This window comes from Homalodisca vitripennis, chromosome X, assembly GCF_021130785.1.
Source record: "Homalodisca vitripennis isolate AUS2020 chromosome X, UT_GWSS_2.1, whole genome shotgun sequence".
Classification (NCBI taxonomy): domain Eukaryota; kingdom Metazoa; phylum Arthropoda; class Insecta; order Hemiptera; family Cicadellidae; genus Homalodisca; species Homalodisca vitripennis.
Window position 1 is genome coordinate 57,981,201 of NC_060215.1, and position 16,660 is coordinate 57,997,860.

General features: G+C 34.9%; 1 protein-coding gene across 1 annotated transcript in view; it reads left to right on the top strand.

The window, feature by feature from the left end:
- The first annotated feature begins 955 nt into the window (after nucleotides 1-955).
- Nucleotides 956-16,660, top strand: part of LOC124369038 (FYVE, RhoGEF and PH domain-containing protein 6-like) — an 85,582-nt gene continuing 69,877 nt past the window's right edge. The window contains exon 1 of the mRNA XM_046826719.1: nucleotides 956-1,191. The gene's annotated coding sequence lies outside the window, so the exon portion shown is untranslated. The remainder of the gene's footprint in view (nucleotides 1,192-16,660) is intronic.

The following is a 16,660-nucleotide window of genomic DNA, read 5'->3' on the forward strand; positions in this document are numbered from 1 at the left end:
GAGTGCCCAACTTCAACAGCAGGAAAAAATGTTTGTTTCATTTGCCCTATTCACGCACTGCGACGCGTGCATTCTTTCCTCTGTTGAGGATGATGAGGTCTTATAATACAATACTCTTGGGTGGGTCCGACATTGACATTCACCATGACAGCTTGAATGTTTTAAAAAAAAAAAAGATTAAGCCATTGTTGTCATGAGATCCGTAGGTCAACGTTCCCCATAGGTTTCACCCCGGGCTGTTTTGTTCTCTATGTGGGTTGGTGTTTAGTTATTTATTTATTACTATTATATTTTATTTATTGCATAGTTATTATATTATATTTATTACATTGTTATTATAGTATATTTATGATATTACACTAGTTACTGTAAGAGAAGTAAAGTAAAGCCAAAAGTGAAGAATTGTGCTATGGACTTGAGCTATAACTCAAGCCACTGATGTCTGTTTTGTAATTTTTCGTGAACTGCTATAATATTATTAGGGTAAATCCTGTTTTATAGCATGTAAATAAAATAAAACTGTCTTATAAAAAGAGACGTCTCAAATCCATAAATGTTTCACTTCAGAAAACTAGTTTTAAATTTTAGCCACATTTTAAAATCGTAGCATTAGGTGCGCGGCCGGCAGCTGAATAGTGTTGCTCTCTAAAAGGGAATCGCTATTTTCTGGAGAAATTGAATGAGTAATTTCTGAATACTGTGTGTATCACGTAATAAGTAATTTAATGGAAATACTAGGTTTGAAAAGATAGCATAGATCCATTTAATAATTTGAATATTTAAGAATAGTTGGTCAAATGGTGTGACTAATTTTAATAAGAATTGTAGTGATGTATTTGATTCCATCTACCGGACTAACCGGTTGGTTTTAGAGCACATTAATGTTTTGATATTAGAATGTAATGACGTTCAGGTTCAGCTGAAGTTTCTTTACTTTCCACTTTCTAGCCTTGTCACTGCCTGTATCATTTCCAAGCCTAGTACCAATTACCAATATTGTCTAGATGAAGTGTTAAAGATTTGACGTTTAAAGTGTAGTGTCAAGACTGTGAGGAATTTATACAAAATTTTATGTATTAACATTATTATCACCTAAACATTGGATTACAGTCGTTTGATAGTAATGTCACTTTCCAGAAATCTATTTCTATATACATTATATGCTTGTTACTGGATTACGTTTTAGTCAAGGTAAAATATATTCATTGTTAACAAAGCAGTATTTTAATGAAATATTAAAAGTGATTGATGTCTGTGAAATGTAGACATACATCAATAAAATTTCAGTGCAAATAGAATAGATATTTATTAATTTTGTTTTAATAATTGACCTCAAGTGCCTTTCTTATAGGTTATGTTGATGATTCAGGCTATAAACTTTAACCCTTGATTCGTCTTATCAGAAATTCTAAAGTTTGTGTTATATTTTTAGGTTTTGTAGTCCCGCTTTGTAAATTTGAAAACATTGGGTTCAGGCGTAATTGATGTTATACATTGAAATATATTGTTTTTTGTGCTTATAATCATTGGAGCAAAATACTAGTCAATGTTGGAAAACATTGATTTATAACACATTTTGATCTAGACATATTATTTGAATAAAAATTGGTGTTACTTATAAAAGTATACACCTTCTTGTTTTTGAAATATTTAAATGCTTTTATTAAAAACAATAAGATGCCTAGACTAATTTTGAGAAATTTTGTGAAAACTAAAATATTTGGAATTGTGTGATTTTTATGACATCTCTAATAATTTGTAGGCTATTTCTGATAATGTTTACATTAGCCAAGTTAGCTATAAAGATAAAAAAAAAACTTATCAAATTCTTAAAATAGTATGATTTCATTTCCAGAAAGAATTATTAGGCGGTTGTATATTAGCATAATAATAGATAATTGTTTAAAATTTCTGTAATATCCCAAATAGTCCATCAATCTAGGGGACTGAGGAGAATCAGGGTTTCTGGGTGGGAGGGATAACAAGCTAAGGAGGTATTGGTAGAGGGAATAATTGGGATACACAAATACAAGTAATTTTAGGGGTCAGAGTAGAGCTACTAAGTTCATATAAGGATAATTTAAGACTCTTCCCTCTTTTTCGTCATTTTCCCTACAGTTTCTAGCACTACATGGTGAAGTTTGATTGTCATTTTGGGCTCTCAGTCTTGTTTACCGATATCTTATGTGTGCATATTGTTATTAATGATTTTTTTCCCATTTTGTGATCAGTCTGATTTTGCTGATTATTGCATTTCATGATAAAGAAGTTGTTCTTTGTGTTTTGCCATTGCCATAAGTCATTTTGTATTCGAGTTGTGTACTGTGTGTTTGATAGTAAGCTAGAACAATGGATTTGTAAAATACCTATGGACAATATGTGTTGTGGGTGCTCTATTAAAGTTTCTGTATTGTGTTTTTAATTTGAAATGTTACCAGGGTTTTAAGCTGAGATGAATATTCTCATAGAAAAAATGCGGTAATTCTAAGCAATATATGGGTCAACCTCGATTTTTCTCATATTACAATATAATGTTCCAATAGTCAATTAGAAAAGGAAATGACTAGAATTTCTTGCCGGAAAGCAGTTATAGGGAGCAGGCAACTCATATTACAATATAATGTTCCAATAGTCAATTAGAAAAGGAAATGACTAGAATTTCTTGCTGGAAAGCAGTTATAGAGAGCAGGCAACCGCGAGAATTACCTATTAGTGATCAGGGGCACTGACGTGATCTGGGCTTCAAATTTGAAACTACTCGAGTTAATTTTTTTTCTAAAAGAGCAAGCAGCGCGAAGCGCTGCGCAGCGGGCAAGCATCGTGCGTGATCTTCTTCTATACTGAATTGATTCAGGCCAAAGGAATTACACAGATTCCTTTACCAGATTTTTACGGAGATTTTGTATTGGGAGGATTATATTGGTTTACTTTGCTTTCCAGCATGTAATTATGTGTTTTAAAATTGTTTTACATACATTACCTACATTATATTGTAATATGTAATAACAATTTATCAGACATTTTTAATAAAAAAAAGATCACGCACGATGCCTGCCCGCTGCGCAGCGCTTCGCGCTGCTTGCTCTTTTAGAAAAAAAATTAACTCGAGTAGTTCCAAATTTGAAGCCCATATCACGTCAGTGCCCCTGATCACTAATAGGTAACTCTAAGCAATATATGACCGTCTGGCGGTTGCCTGCTCCCTATAACTGCTTTCCGGCAAGAAATTCTAGTCATTTCCTTTTCTAATTGACTATTGGAACATTATATTGTAATATGAGAAAAATCGAGGTTGACCCATATATTGCTTAGAATTACCAAAAATGCTACAAGCTCTTCAGACTTTTTAGCAAAAATTTGTGTCTTGTAGCACTTATTAATAGTATTGATATTCCGCGAACCTTACAATAATACGTATCAAAAAACAGTCTGCAGTTTTAATTTACTGTAAAAATATACAAAAAACCAATTTTTCTCAGTTTAAAATACAAAATAAAATTAAGTAGGCCTAGTATGATTATTTTTTATGAAACAAGTCACTTTTAACATCAGTTTATCTTTACAAAACTAATTAGGGGCCCTGCTAACATCATTCAAACTGTAACCTTCTTCTTTTTTTTTTTGTAAACACCAATGTTTAATCCTCATTGAAACGGACCTTTTTATTAGTGCCTTCAACAGACATCATTAACAAATTGCTTAGATTGGTTACGCTTAACCTATCACAAATGTCTGACATTTCAAAATAAAATCTGACTATAACATAATCTCAAATCTCCAATGATAGTTACAGAAGCCAAGACAAAATGTTTAGAAGTGTCAGCCACGGCGCTGTAGTATCAGTATCAGAACCGCTGTTGTAGCAAGAAGCATGGGCATTTGTTGGATACTCCTTTCCCATAAAAAAGTACAGATAACCTTTTTGAACGTTGACCACAAACTAACTAGTTGATCGAAAATCATGGGAGTTAAATCAAAATGTTGCTTGTTTTTTTCTGTGTGTAGAAATAAATCAAATAGTTTACAAACATTAAATTTAGGTTTTATGTCAGTAAGAACCAAAAATGGTACCTGTTTTGGCCCTTTTCAATTAGACTACAATTTTGAACATTTATAACGAGGAAAACTTGTAATCCTGTTTAAGAGCAAAGTTTTAAACAAGATATGTATAATAGTACTAACTTAGAGATTGTAATTTATAATTTTTGAATTGTATGGATAAAAGTTGGTGTCGAACTAGTTGTTTTTAAATCATTTTAACTTTTATTCCCAGCCGGGTTCAGTTAAAAAGATCGGCATTGTTTACATTATTGAGTGTATAGTAATTATTTTTTTTTAAAGACAATTTAAGTTTGTAAACAAAATTAAAACTATATTTTTTAATACCACTTTAACTTAATTAAACAGATTTTGTTCATTTACCCCGGCTGGCGCCTGCTGTAATGCTGGGTTTACCAACCAGACAGTTTGTCGACCGGGCGCGACAGTGCCTGTCTTCTTCTTCTTCGATAGGTGGCCTACTGCCATGCACTTAAGCCTCAAGGGCCTTTTGCGCACCCCGGAAGAACACCATGAGGCCTACCAGTGCCTGTCTAATCTAAATACTTATACAGCCGCATGTGAAACTGACTCACTCACTGATATATAGATACAAATTCTAACATACTTCTAGAAGTGCTGGAAACTTGAAATTTGGCATGCAGGTACCTTTTGCAATATGACCCGGAGGAAAAGTCTGAAAACCGGACTTTTTTACTTCTAAACCCCTCAAAAAAATTCGAGAAAATTTGCACATTTTTCACCCTTGCAGGCCTTTTTTGTAAGCCCGATAGCGGGCGAACCGTTGGAGCTAGCTCGGATCTGACGAAAAATCGTTAGTCAGGAATGAAGTGAACTACAAGAAAGGTCCAGTGACTTTTTGCTCTATCTTCCATGGTTAAGCGACAAAACGCGGGAATGTTTGACATTCCAGAGATTTTTTCGCTTAAAATAATTTTTCGAGCCCGATAGCAAGGGAACGGTAGGTCGTAGCTCAAATCTGATTGACCCATCAAATTAGCAAATTGCGCGATCTACAGAAAAGGTCTAGCAACTTTTTGCTCTACCTCCAGTGGTTCGGCCGAAAATCGTGATTATGTGCAATTTTTTTGTTATTTTTACGTGAAACTTTTGTTTTTGGGGTCGATAGCGGCGAAACCATTGGTCTGAGGTCAAAATAAGACGAACGTTTGATTTAGGAAATGAGATGATCTACAAAAAAGGTCCAGTTATTTTTTACTCTATCTCCATTGGTTTGGCTTCAAAACGCAATTAAGTGAAATTATTTTGAAATTTTCGCCTAAAAATTTACCTTTCGGGCTCGATAGCGGTTAAACTATTGGTCGTAGCTCAAAACAAATTTTCAACGTGATTTAGCAAATGACGTGATCTACAAAAAAGGTTCAGTAACATTTTGCCCTATCCTCAACGGTTTGGCCGCATAACGCGTTTCAAAGTATTGATTTTTTAAGTTTTACGTGATATTTTATTTTATGGCCTTTATTGTGGACGAACCCTTAACTATAGTACATAATAAAAATTTGATTTTAATACAAAATCAGGCATTCTACAAAAAAGGTCCAGTGAGCTTTTGCGTTATCTCCATCGGTTTGGCTAATAAATGTCAATACTTTGTAATTTTGATGTGAAAATTTTGTTACTGGAGTCTATAGCGGTTGACTTGATTGTGCTAGCTTAAATATAAAAACACTTTTTAATAGCTATTAGTAGGATCTACAAAAAAGGTTCAGTAGCCTTTTGTTCTATATCTTACCGTGAGCCTGTTATATACTCTCAAAGGCAAAATATTTCTTGTGAATTGGCTATTTCAGGGGGTTTTGATTTTTCTGACTAAAATTTGTGCAATTCGTTATGAGTTTCAGATTGACTTTGTATTACTAAGTAAACGAGTGACTACTAAACGCGTACTAGAGTACATCATTAATTTGCAGAGCGTTAGCAAAGTTCAGTAGTAATTAGGGACAGAGTGAATTTTATTTATGCTCACCCAAATTTATAAGACCCTCCAAAATAGGCCCACGTGTGTCTTAACCCCCGGTAACATTACCGCCCCACCCCTCGATTTTAATTATGTTCACAGACACAACACACTCAAAAAGAGGCCTACATGTGTCTTATCACCCGATAACATTAACCTCCTCCCTGGAATTTCCTGGTATGACTAGATGAATGAATGAATGAATGAATGAATGAATGAAATCGTTTTTTTATTCCCAACCACAAGTATATACATGGTGCATACCTAAAGAAAGAAAAGAAAAAAAAAAAAAAATAGCATATTGTTGATTAATTTTTTAAATTAATAATCTTAAAATAAGTGTAACTAATTATAACTAAAAACACCTTGATATAATAAAAAAAAAGGAAATAGTCTACATGGGCAAGAGCCTGTGCGTAGACTAAGTTGCAGTGTGAGCTAAGGTAATAATATGGGAAATGATAATGAAGAAGTTAAAAGAAAGTTTAACTAACATATTACGATTAAAAAAAAGAAAGAAACAATAAAAAAATAAATAAAATAACAATGATAAACATAGTTTATTATAATTTAGAAAAATTAAGTCTGGTTTCAGCTTGGAACTATCTAATATGTAATATATAACTATCTCATTCTAATTATGTCTGAAAGAACTTGTGCCTATTAATAGTATTTGATTGGTGGTGGTATGTGGGGGAGGGTACAGTAAGTGAGTCGGTGAAGTGTATTGTATTGTGTTATGTTATGTTGTGAGGTCAACGGTCAGGCCGGCCCAGAGAGATAACAGCCTCGGTGTCCTCCGAACTCAGCCCAATAAGCCACTCTGTCACTTGCTTTTTGAAAATAAAGAGAGAGGGTAAATTGAGCAAATCAACGTTCTGGTATTTTTGACACATATTACGATAAATAATTTGAGATAAGTAAAAGCAGTTTGTTTTTGGAAAAGGTTTTTTAACATATTGCGGAACAACTATACCAACATTCTCAGAGAAGCGGGTGTTATGAGGATGTGATACTCTTTCGAAAATGTTTTCTGAGTGTTTATACATATAAAACTAAAATACATTTTACAAACAACTGACGAATTGTTAGGACACACCAATTTCTGAGAAAAGATTATCAGTTGGATATCTCCGATGTTTTTTAAAGGCTACTTTAAGAATAGATTTTTGAATTACACAAAGCGGTTGTAAAATTGTTTTATAAGCTCCTCCAAATGCAATAATACCAAACGATAACAAAGACTGAATATAAGCATGATAGGCCATTTTAATTTCTTTTTCTTCTAATATTGCACTAAGCTGATTAAAAGCAAAGATATATTTCCGTAATTTATTTTTTAAGAATTGTACATGGTTCAGTCCACTTCATATTTGAATCAAATAAAATACCTAGGTATTTATACGAATACACTTTGTTTATTTCATTGCAAAAGCACGCGTTATTAAAGGGACTTCCACAGACATGAATTTTTAAATTATCGAGTTGGTAATCAGTTGTTTTACGTAACGAGATAGGCATGAATTTGGTTTTTGATATATTTAAGGATAAATATTTTGGTCAAGCCAATTTTTTAGTAAGAAAAGGTCTGATTCTGCCTTGTTTTTTACCTCCTTCCACGTTGAACCAGTAATGAAAATAAGAGTGTCGTCTGCAAATAAAGTTAATTTACCATTGGTTTGAAGCTTTGAAATATTATTAAAATAAATTAAGAAAAGAACAGGGCCAAGATTCGAACCCTGGACTACGCCGTAGTCCACTGGCAGAACATCGCTTGACACCTCGCCTAGCGAGACAATCTGTAGCCTATCTGTGAGATAGCTACGGAACCACGCGAGGGCGCCACCCCGCACCCCGATGAACTCAAGCTTTCGTAACAAAACAGTTCCTGTCAACTGAATCAAAAAGCTTTTTTTTTTAAATCTAAAAAAATTAGCATACTACGTTTATTATTCGATATTGCCTCATTTATACCTTTTGTTAATGTGAAATAAAGCATCAGATATGTCTTTGTCATTTCTAAACCCCCATATTGAGAATTGCAAATAATTTGAAACTGTTGGAGATAGAAAACCAGTTGGTCTTTGACAATTGTTTTTCTATGATCTTAGCTACAACACTTAACAAAGAAATTGGACGGTAATTATTCATGTCTGTGAAGTCATTGGATTTATGCAGTGGAATAATTTTTGCTAATTTTAAATTATCCGGAAAAACACCCGAAGTCAAGCTCAGGTTTACAATGTGCAAGAGAGGTGCGCAGATTAAATGTATGTTATCCTTAAGAACGAAGGTCGAGATACCATCATGACCAGGTGCCGACCCTCCGCGAAGACCCATTGCGTAACGTACTATGTCGAGTTGAGTGACAGTATTGAAAGTAAAGTTAGAGTCAAGTGAATAGTCTGCGTCATCGATGACCGGAGCCCCTCCAGAGTTGAGTGAGGCCTGCTAAACCTAGAGCCCACAGACGTGAAAAAGGAATTAAAATCATTAGAAATTTGCAATTTTTAAATTCAAGTCCTGTTTGAGGAGCCAGGTAGGTATTTCTCGAAAGGGAACGATTCTTTGTGGTTATGTCTACCAGACAGCTCGTTAATAATTTCCCAAAACGATTTTGGATTTCTGCTCGACTCATTTAATTTCCCCCTATAATAATCTTTTTTGCTTTTTTTGACGTCTTGGTTCAATGTATGTCGCAAGGATCGAAATGTATTTATCAGTAATAAATTGAATGGTTGTTTTTTTTAGTTTTTTTTACTTAATTTGTCTCTCTTACGAATGATGAGTTTAATTAATTCCGAATTTATCCAAGGCTTTATTTTTTTTAATCTTGACGAAACAATGATTGCTTGTTTTTCTAGAGGCTTCAATACAGCTGCTCAATGTAGTAGTAAAATAAGCTGAAGACTGATTAACATCATAATTATCAAGAATCGGGCTCCAGTCGGTTTGTGAGATATGTCTAGTTAAAAGTGCGTGGTCAATGTAGGTGCGACTACGGTTCTCTGTAATAGTGTCAGTATTTATGTTATCAGTAGTAGAGATAGTCAGTGCAGTACTGTAGTGGTCCGTGACATATGAATGAACAACAGCGGCTTTAACACCTCTCATATCGTGAAAACGAACAAAAATGTGGTCAATTGCAGATAAACTCCTGATCAAATTAAACCCCCTAAACAAGTTAAAAATACTAACTTAGTGTTGGTTTCTTATTATATTTACACTCAACAATTCACACTAGCTACCCAGTGCAGACTTTTCTCCCAAGCTCCATATCGAGAAAACCAGAAATCATAGCTAAAATCCGAGGCCAGAACCGAAAGATAAAATTAAATTTCCGACAAGAAAGGTCTAGTCACTTTTTCTCGTATCTGTAATGGACTTAACCTGTCTCAGAATTCCGCTTATCCCCGCATTTAGCCAACTGCCCAATTAGCCCCAGCGAGCCGAAGGCGAGTATTTTATATATATATATATATATATGTAATTAAATGTGATGAGAAAATGGTAATTCTGAGCAATTACTTGGTCAACCCCAAACTTTTTCATATTTTACTACGATAATCTAGAGATGTATGTGAAATTAAAAAAACATAATTTAGGCCCCGGGAAAGTTAACGTAAATGAAAAATAATACTGAAATGAGCAGAATTTTGATCCAAATGAACAATGTTTTTCTTAAATTTCGAGCTACAAATTATAATTAGTTGTTATCAAGTTGAGACGAGTGCCTCCGGCCATCAGCGCGGGCTTCGGCAATGAAAGAAAAAATCCATCGAGATAGTACCTATCAGTAAAATATCAAATTCTAGAGGGCAAACTTTGGCGCGTTGCAAAACGCCGTGTTCGTACAAAAAACGTTTCAACTTTTCCTGATCTTCATTTGCAACCGTGAAACTAAGTAACGTGTTCTCACACCCGTCACATAAAAAAGGATTATCGGAGGAACCACTAGCCATAACGGTACTGTCACAACTGGCCTTCCACGTGTCTCCCGCAAGCCACTGTTTTCGCGTGGACTTTGAACCTTCTTATCGCTCGGCAACCTGTAGGACGGCCTTGCGGGGCTTCAATTATATGTTTCTTGCTTTCTGAGAACATCCTTATGACCGTAGTAAAATATAAAAAAGTTTGGCGTTGACCAAGTAATTGCTCAGAATTACCGAGAAAATATATGATCTTAGTATTATTGAAAAACAATCTTTGTATCGAAAACTGTATCAAAATTCTATATACTTTTCGCGGTTTGTTGCTTTTTCCTGATTTTCGGCGCAAATGCACGAGAGCTTTTCTCAACAGCCTCAAATTTTTTCGGCTTGTTTTGGAAAATGTGAAAAATGCGTTTGCAGATTAAATCCTGAATATTACATTCCTTGTCTTTGTGGAACAAATGAGGCGGCTATTGTTTTCTAACTTAGGATACACTGTTTTTTTGTTTTAATATGACAGGTTTAATATGGTTAAATTAGTTTGTAATATTTAGTGAACATTAGTGATCAGCCTTGTTTTATATTTTATATTTTACTGATCAGTACTATCTTGAGGGATGTTTTCATTCATTACTATCAGCATGGGGCAGCACCAAAGGCGGTGCCGTAGCCTGTGCTGATGGCCAGAGGTATTACTGTGTCATTTACGAGATTTATTACTATACCAGTTTCAGTCTTTCCGAAAAGTAATTGTTATCTGTTGTATTTTTAATTTAATTTTTAAGCATTTTTAATTTTAAAAATAAATACTGAGAAGTATCTAAAGTAAACAATTATTGAGTAGTCTATAAGGCTTGTAGTTATTGCTTGTATTTAAGAAAGTAGAATCATCTGCATATAGACTTGAACCAAAACCATAAGATGAAAACTTCAGTATACGATTATTGATGTGTACACATTCAAAAGCCCTGCTCAAGTCACAAAAGTGACCCAAGCAAAGGCCTTATTCTCCAGTGTTTGTATGACATCTCATACTAATTGATCTAAAGCTGGAAAAGTAGATTTGTTTGTTCTAAAACCAAATTACATTGGCTTCAAGAGATTGGTTGTTTCAATATAGTTATAAATTTGCTCATAAACTAGTCTTTAAGTAATTGTCCTATAACTGGAACTATAGACATTGAACGGTAACTCTCAGGCATATTTATGGAGCCCCTCTTAAACACTAGACAAGCTCTTGAGGTTTTAAGTTCATTAAGGAAATAACCATTCTTTAAACAGTGGTTAAAGCAAAAGGCGAGAGGGACAACAATGCCAGGAACTATTTTCTTTAGCATATTATTTGACGTACTATATATGTCACTGCTGTCTGAGTTATTTAGGGTTTTAGCTGATTTATCAGAAATCAGAAACTCTTTATTACTACATCTTTGAGAAATGTATAGCGTCAATTTACAATAATTTTATGTCTGTAATATTTACAACAATAATGTATGCACAAGAGTACATATAGATGTTTATAAAGTTAAAATGCAAGGTTTCTTTCTTTTTAAATCTTCCTAGTGCAGGTATTCTTTCAGTGTGTAGAAGGGTCTTGAAATCAGCCATTCAGTCAGTGATTTCTTTAGTTTCTTTCCTGTGAGAACCTTCATTTCTGCCGGTAGTAGGTTGAACAGCTTCTGGCCTGCATATGATGGTTTCTTTTGGTACAGCGTGAGATGGTGTGCCGGTAGATGGTAGTCTGCAGCATGTCTGGTGCGGTAGTCATGGAGGTCGGCTGCTCGAGGTAAGTTTTTCCCATCAACATGTAATATAACTTCCTGGATATAGAGGGATATCACGGTCATAATTCTGGCCTATAAAAGATCCTCTGCAGGTGTCTCTTGGGCCCAGACAATTTAGTATCCTCATCGTTTGCTTCTGAAGACGCAGAATTCTTTGTAGGTTCCCTTGAGATATTCCTCCCCAGATAGTTATGCCATATCGTATTTGTGTGATTCAAATACGGCAAAGTATGTTGATTTTGTTGTTGCAGTGATGCTGATGGCTTTTATTCGTTTTAAGATGTAAAGGCTTGTATTCAATTTCTTACACAGGACGTCAACATGATATGTCCATGACATATTTTCGTCAATAGTCACTCCTAGAAATTTGGTCTGTGGTTTTACTTCACCTTCTGGAATAGTTGGGACGGTTTCGTTTTCTGCCAAGTGCTAACTGGTTTGTCTTTGATGTATTTAACTACTAGTCATTTGTGTGGTAGTATTGGTAAGCCATAATCAGTTATAAATATGAGCTCACTGCCAATTGACCAGCAGAATTCCCTGAAGACAGAAGGGTGGTGTCATCTGCATACATAAGTGTATTACAGAGTCCATTCAGGTGTTTTGGCATGTTGTTTGTGAACAAGATAAACATCACAGAGCCAAGGATAGATCCTTGAGGTACACCTTTGGTTATAGCAAGCAAGTGGCTTGGATCCTATAGTATGAGTTAGTCCTCTTTCTGTATGTTTGACTTCGATCAATTGGCTGCATTCTTCAAGGTAGCTCCTAAACCAGTTTAGAGCAGGAACTCTGATACCCAGATTGTCAAGTTTGTGTAAAATTAAGTTATGGCCAAGGCAATCAAATGCCTTACTAAAATCAAGCATAATGCCTGTAGTAGGCATTCTCCTTTCTCAAGGTGGTCAATTATAAACTTGGCAAGTTAAATTATTGCAGTAATAGTTGATCGTCCTTTTAAGAAGCCATGTTGTCTTGTCATCAGTAACTTATGTTGTTCACAATGGTCCATCAATCTCTTAAGTACAACTCGTTCAATAACTTTGGAGAAGGTTGAGATGAGCGAGATTGGTCTGTAGTTACTGGCTTGCTTTGGACTTCCGCTTTTGAACTTAGGATATACTTTGGCTAGTTTTAAGGCCATTGGGAATTTTCCTGATTTTAGTGACATATTGGTTATGAAAATCAGGTGTGATATAAGAGTTTCACAGCATTGTTGTAATAACTTGGATGAGACTACTCCTGATGAGGTTTTGGGCTTGAAGCTCTTGATTATACTTTGAATTTCTTCTGTGTCAGAGTCTGGCAGATGTGTGAGAAGGCTTTTCATAGGCTGTACTTGTATGTTGTTGGCTATTTTTATGTGATATGTGTTGTTGGCAAGTGTCTTGTCTGCTATGTTGGTGAAGAAATGGTTGAAGTGTTCTGCCACTTTTCATGGGTTGCTTATTTCCCTGTTATTCACTTCCACATTTAGCTGAGTTTTCTGCTTGTATATTGTTTTGTCTTTCAGAATTTATTATCTGTCACACAACCTTACATTTATTATTAGATTTGTTGATGTAATATGCTGACGCCTGTTGCCTTAGCATTTTCAGTCGGAGATCATAGTCCTTTTTGGCTTTGACTGTGTTTGCCTCATCTTGATCAGTGCCTGTAAGCTGATGTTTATTCATACATTTAAGATATTCTGCCTTAAGATCAAGTGTTCCTTAGTCTATAAATGTCTTTTGTTTTGACTTTGGCTTTGATTTTGTCCTCACCATGGGACAAGTAGCATCTGTGCCCATTGTCAGTGTTGCTAAGAAGGTATTATATGCATCATCAACATTTTGGGATTCATAAAAGTCGTTCCAATCTTCATTGTCAAGTAGTGCCTTCAATGTATTAATGTTTTCTTTCTTGAATTGTTGTTGAATAGAACTCGTAGAGGGAATGTCATGAATTTTAAACTGTGCTGTGGTCAATTGGGCTGTGTGATCTGATATGCCTGCTTCAATTACTAATGTTTTTAAATTGACATTTTTTTAAATTTGTGCATACACAATTAATGGAAGTACTGGACTGGGGATTTACCCTTGTGGGAGGAAGAGTCAGTCTGGACAGGTTGTGTGGCTCCTTAATGTTTCATTTAGAATACGGTTGTTCCGGTCATGTTGTTTTAAAATATCCACATTTACATCGCCCATCATAATTAGGGATGATTTTCTGCTCTTGTATCTTCCAGTACATTGTATATTATATCCAGAGCATCAATAAGATTTTCACTAAGTGGTCTGTAGATGCCTACAACATAAAGGTCTTCTTTACCTTGAGAAATTTTTACCATTGCCATTTCGCAGGTTAGTTCCATGCAGTGGTACGCGATGTCTATTTTCTCAATTTTCCCTCCATATTCTTCTGTCACTTAATGGCCACTCCTCCTTTTCTGTGTACCGTCCAGCTAAAATCAGTCTTAAGTACATATCCTGGGATTCTTGTGTTTAGTAATAATTCATGCTGTAGGCCATGTTCTGTCGGCATGACTATGTTTTGCTGTATATCCTCAAGAAGATGGATAATGCGGTTTTTCTTGTTTTGCATCTCCTGGAAATTTTGTTGAAGAATTTTACTACTTTTTTAGGTTTTTGTCCCAATTTATTGCTGTTTGTTGGAATATTCTTGATTTGTAGCACTTCTTTGTGTACTGGGTTTGCTCTAAAAAATTACTGCTTGGAGGGGTTAGAGTAGAAATTTCTAAGTCAGCCCTGATTTCAGCCATATTTAGTGGTAAGTTCAATTGTGGAATTTCCTGTTGTGCATTTACCAGGGAGCTAGAAGCAGCTGTGTTTTTTCAGTGTTGTTAATATGTTTGTAGAAGAAGTTTTTAGGGTTAAAAAATGTTGTTTTAGCTCAACGTTATTTTTTTATATCTTACGGAAATGTAATAGATATTTCCTTTATTTTAACCAAGTCCTGGTTATACCACTTATTTATTATTTTCTTTAGTTTACTGGAGGTAACCCTTTGTCGAATATTGAAATATTATTATATTATAATAAAGCATTGTCAATGACAGACGGAAATTTACTGAAAAGGTAATAGATCACTATTAAGGATCTCATTTTTTGATAGTATATGGCATCCCAGTCATATGATGCCAATGTCATACTAAGATTGTTAAGGGAATGTTTAGGAAATACTATTTTTAAACCACTAGCATTATTGAACTGAGTATGTTAGACATTGTAATTTGAAATTTTCTACAGATCCACCAGGATGCCATTGTGATCTGAGAAAGGGTAATCAAAAATTGGGCAAGAGGGATATCTCTAACAACTTTTAACAACAATTTAAATTCCCACCTATCAATATCATATATTTGCACCACTTATGAAGGTGATTAATAGATTGTCGAGAGATTGGAGGAAATTTTAGGATCACCTGAAGGTGAGTGGAGTGGTATATCGAAATGACTGTAATATTCAACTCATCTATGAAGGGTTTTTTTTTATTTGTTCTCTATGAAAAGAAGTTTATAAACTGCACTTAGTCCTGTAAGGACCTTAGCGCTGCTTCCAGAGTGACAGGATATTCAATAAGTCATGTCCTCCCGGAAGAAGGAGAGGCCAGCTCTGAACCAGTCTCTAGTCAAAGCAAGCAGGGGCTGGCACACCCTTGTTGAGGCTAGCAACAACCTCTGGTACTTAGGGAACGAACCCCACCAACTCCAACAGTCATCTCCTGCAGAAGACTAGACCTATCGAATTACCCTTGAACCCCAGAATCTCAATATTTGTGGTTAGTGATGTGCCGCTCCTGGACATCCATAAGGTTGCCCAGATTTAAGTGACACATCAGTTTTTGCTGTGCCCAATGGTAGGTTCAACTGAAAGGTGTAAACCAGTCAGAAGTGATCCCAGCTGGGTTATCTATGAAGGTTGCAGATGCTTCAAAGTGAAACTCATAGCAGAAACGGGTTATATCACAGGTTCCTGAGTCAAGCTAGTTGTGAACAAGCAGGAGTGAGCCCCCCTGATGTGATCGTTTCTGCTAAACACACCAGCACAATGATAACCTGACGGAAAGGACAGAGATGCCCCCCCCCCCCCCCGTAATTAAGCCAGTGTTCTGTGATAAAAACTACTTTAGTGCTATTTAAAGTCATGCAGAAGACTTTTCAAAATAGTTATTTCATTCATATTTTTACTTATAAGGCCTTGTATATTAATAAAAAGCATTTTCAAGTTGTTATTATTCTCTAGATTTTTTGTTTTTGGACTTTTCTTTTGAGGAGATAAAGACATATTTCAACATATGCTTGCAAAACTCCTAAAAACGTGTAGGACTAGAGGTAAATAGTTACTACTGTAAAAAAGTAGATGTTAAATACATTAATTTCTAATGAGAAATACAAATATTATGTAGTTGCTAATAGCTAATAGCCTTACTGCTAATCTATACATAATGTAACTTACACATAAATTGTCATTACGGTTCTTCACTACATTAGTAGCAGTGGACAGGTAAAAGGTAGGCCTGGTAACTTTAAATTTGTTTCATTTTGCTAATAAATAAATTTATTTTATGACTATGTATGTAAACATGTTATATAACAGTGTTCAATAGATAATTCTCTACAATCACTGTATCAACTTAATTTTGTTGTCATTGGCTTTCCCAAATGCGCTTCATCAGCAACACTGCTCATTCTTAGGAACTTATTCATCAAATCTTTAATAGCTTGTCTGGATGGATTTGACCTAAAATTTCTGAAAAAAAACCATTTGGACTAGTCCGTAATCTTTCACCACAGTAGACTTGACAGTGGCTGTTTTTTCAGTACTTTGGTATTATCTGGAAATTTTGGAAGAGACTTTTTTACTAGGGACTTAAAAAACTACATTATTAAAACAACAGACTTTATT